General features: G+C 37.2%; 1 pseudogene; it reads left to right on the top strand.

Moving 5' to 3' along the window:
• Positions 1 to 2,450: 2,450 nt before the first annotated feature.
• On the top strand, positions 2,451 to 3,648 carry LOC114207643 (phosphoglycerate kinase 1-like; annotated as a pseudogene).
• Positions 3,649 to 4,257: the final 609 nt, after the last annotated feature.

The following is a 4,257-nucleotide window of genomic DNA, read 5'->3' as shown; positions in this document are numbered from 1 at the left end:
AAGCAATGTCCAAAATTACCAATTAAAAATTGACATATCCCAACTAAAGATTCCAGATGTAAATTAACTGAATCTAAATAAAGAAAAACTTGCCTCTTCTAAATTTATCAAAGAGAATGATATTTTAATATATATTTTTAAACCTGGTTCAGTAACTTGTAAAAAGTCTACTTTTAAAGAGAGATGATAAAGAAATTCTTTTTCTAGCAATGACTAACTAGGACACTTAAGAACAGCCTTTTTGCTGAGAACAACTAAATAAGCTAGGAAAATATGTTTTTAAATATCTATTTTAAGACACACAAAAAAAACTACCAATGGAAAAAAACTACCAATGCAGAACCGAAAGAACCAAGAACCAGGAAATGAGGAACACCAACAAAGATTATTTTAGTGTCTGGAGCTACTTTTCCCATTAAAAATAATGATAAGTGCTAAAGCATTGGTGACAGGATAAGATACTGAGCAAAACACTGACACTTTCATGTAGCTAGGAAAAAGGTGGAGTTAATGGTTCTTATAAATACTTGAGTTTTCAGTTGATATCTAAAGTTATTATATTCTACATGCATGGGAACTAGACCAGTTCTCATAACTGATGCCCAGTTTAAAATCACCTCAATTCCTGACTGGATTATGGTGATGCTCAGCAATAACAGAAATAATCCCTGTCTGGAAAAAGGTGGCATTAGCTAAAGCTTCAATTGATTGATACATAATGTTGTTAAGCAATACACAGTAATCAGCACAAAAAAGTTAAGAATTGGCCAACACACAAGAGAAAAAGCAAGCAACTGAGATTTTTCAAGAGAATAACCACATATTAGAGTTATAGTACATAACTTTTAAATTAATTAATATAATCAGAAATTAAGTGACAAGATGGAAAATTTTAGCAGAGAAAAGGAAAATTTGAAATTGGGAAATTCTAGAACTTAAAATAATTGAAGTTAAGATTTCAGTAGCTGAGATCTTATTAAGGTGAGTGGTTGAGTTTAATTATCAGATTAGATGTAGCTGAAGAAGGAGTAAGTGAGTTAGAAGATAGGTCAAAAGAAAATGTCCCAACTGAAGCAAGGAACTCCAGAAATATGGAGAACCTGAGAACATAACAGAAAATTAGAATATAGCATCAACATCTAAAAAATATGTAATTGAAGTCTTAGAATTGGAAGAGAGTTACTTAGGCAAAAGCAATAGTTGTGAAGATTGTGACTGAGAATTTTTAAAAACTAATTCATGAATTCAAGGCCAAATTGAAGAAGTTCTGTAAAACCCGGGCAGTATAGATACAAAAAATATATATACATACATATACATATATATATGTATATGTATATACACACACACACACACACACACACACACACACACACACACTGTGGTATGTCATAAATTATTGAAAACAAAAGTTAAATAGTAAATCTTAAAAGCAACCAGAGGTCTACAGATTCAGTTCAATTCCAGTCAAAATCCCAGAAGGATATTTTGAGGAAATTTATGAACTGTTCTAAAATTCAAATGGAATTACAAGGGGATTTGTACAATGAACAAAATGGAAAAAATATACATTCCTTCTTTTAAGAACCTTTATAAAGCTACATTAATTAAGACAGTAGTATTGGTATAAGGAATAACAAATATGTCAGTAGAACCAAATACAGAGTCTAGATTTAGATATAGATACAGATGTAAATTTCTAGAGAGTCAACTTATTTTCAGCCAAGGTGCTAAATTAAATCCATTCAGAAGAAATGAAGTCTTTTTAAACAAATAGTGCTGGATCAATTCTATGTCATTCCATACACCAAAGTTAAATTACTTCAAGATGTATCAAAGGCCTAAATATAAAATCTATCACCCTAAATCTTCTAGAGGAAAACATAGGAAATTGTTTTTCTCACCTTGAGTAGGCAGAGCTTTATTGAACGAAACATAAAAAGCACCAATCATTATAAAAATTGATAATTTTCACTTAATCAATATTAAAAAGAAAATGTCTATCAAAAGAAATCATTAAGAAAATGAATAAGAAAGCCACAGACTACACAAAATATTTACAAAATGTGTAAATTTGACAAAGGAATTTTATCTAGAATATAGAAAGGACTCCACAAATCAATCTTATAAAGACAACCCAATAAAAAGGGCAAATTTTGGGACGCCTGGGTGGCTCAGTTGGTTAAGCATCTGCCTTCGGCTCAGGTCATGATCCCAGGGTGCTGGGATCGAGTTCCACATGGGGCTCCTTGCTCGGTGGGGATCCTGCTTCTCCCTCTGCCTGCCACTCCCCCTGCTTGTACTGTCACTCTCTCTCTCTAGCAAATAAACAAATAAAATCTTAAAAAAGGGGGGGGCACATTTTTTTTGAAAAGGTACTTTGCAAAAGGAGATATGACTAATAATGCTTTTGTTTAAGATCTCAGCCTCACCACTGCTGTATTGCCAAGATGTTGCTTTCTAACAAACTGCCTCTGGACAAACTGGACATGAAAGGGAAACAGGTCATCATGAGAGTGGACTTCAGTGGTCCTATGAGAACAACCAGATAACAAACAACCAGAGAATCAAGGCTGCCATCCCAAGCATCAGATCTGCTTGAACAATGGAGCCAAGTCAGTTGTTCTTACAAGCCATGTGGGTTGGCCTGATGGTGTCCCCTTGCCTGACAAGATCTCTTTGGAGCCAGTTGCTATAGAACTCAAATCTCTGCTGATCAAGGATGTTTCATTCTTGAAGAACCTTTGCTTTTGTGGGGAGGAAGAAGGGTAGGAAAGAGATACTCCTGAGAAGAGGGTTCAATCTGAGCCAGCCAAAATAGAAGCCTTCCAAGCTTCACTTTCCAAGTTAGAGGATGTCGATGGCAGTGATGCTTTGGGCACTGCTCACCAAGCCCACAGCTCCATGGTGGGAGTCAGTCTGCCACAGAAAGCTGCAGGTTTCTTGGTAAAGGAGATGAACTACTTTGCCAAGGCCTTGGAGAGCTCAGAGCAACCCTTCCTGGCCATCCTGGGCAGAGCTAAAGTTACACACAAGATCCAGCTGATTGATGATGTGCTGGACAAAGTCAATGAGATGATCATTGGTGGTGGAGTGGCTTTTACTTTCCTTAAGGTGCTCAACAACATGGAGATTGGCGCTTCTCTGCATGATGAAGACAGTGCCAAGATTGTCAATGAAGAATGGTGTGAAGATTACTGTACCTGTTGATTTTGTCACTGCTGAGGAGAATGCCAAAATTTGCCAGGCCACTGTGCCCTTGGGCATCCCTGCAGGCTGGATGGGCTTGGACTATGGTCCAGAGGGGAGCAAGAAGTACATAAGGCAGTTGCTTGGACTAAGTAGCTTATGTAGAATGGACCTGTAGACGTATTTGATTGGGAAGCTTATGCCCAAGGAACCAAAGCCCTCATTGATGAGGTGGTGAAAGCCACTTTGAGGGGCTGCATCACCATCATGGGTGGTGGAGACACTGTCACTTGCTGTGCCAAATGGAACACAAAGGATACCGTCAGCCATGGGAGCCCTGGGAGTTATATCAGTTTAGAGCTCCTGGAAAGTAAAGTACTTCCTGGGATGGATGCTCTCAGAAATGTTGAGTATTTTTCTGCCTTTTGGTTCCTGTGCACAGCCCCTAAGTCAGCTTAGCACTCTACATGGGCTTAGCTAAAATCTTCCCCCATGTCAGGATTCAGGTAGTAGCCAGGGGCTGCAGCGCCAAGAGCCCTTCAACAGTTGCACAGCATCTTAGCTCATCTCTCCCGCACCCTGGATTTGCCTACACCCTTCAAGATCCCATTTGAAGTTTTTAGTAACTAAACCATTGTGCATTCTAGAATGCATATATTTATATTTTGCCTGTTAAAATGCACTGTTTTAGCTTCCCTTTTTCAAGTATCTTATTCTGATTAGTTTTGCCATTGTTTTATTACTCAGCATGGACATAAGATGAAATCTCAACTGTAGGGAGGGAGGGGGACAAAGATGGTGATCTATTAAATAAATAATAAACGTTTTTACGAAAGAATAACCAATAAGCACAAATATGTAAAAAAAAAGCTCTATACTAATCATCAGAGAACTATTAATGAAAACCACAATGATATATCAACTGTCATACAATAAAATAAATTAAGAAAAGCACAATTATATTCAATTTTACACCCACTAGAATGGAAAATGGTTAAGAGTGACGATAATTGCTGGCAAGGTTGTGGAGCAACTGTAACTTTCATAAATGCTGGTGGGATTGTAAAA

The sequence above is a fragment of the Eumetopias jubatus genome, unplaced genomic scaffold (assembly GCF_037043125.1).
Source record: "Eumetopias jubatus isolate StellerSeaLion01/CBP00866 unplaced genomic scaffold, mEumJub1_p1.0 scaffold_1, whole genome shotgun sequence".
Classification (NCBI taxonomy): Eukaryota; Metazoa; Chordata; class Mammalia; order Carnivora; family Otariidae; genus Eumetopias; species Eumetopias jubatus.
The sequence above is the reverse complement of the archived record's forward strand: the minus strand, read 5'-3'. Positions and strand labels throughout refer to the sequence as shown.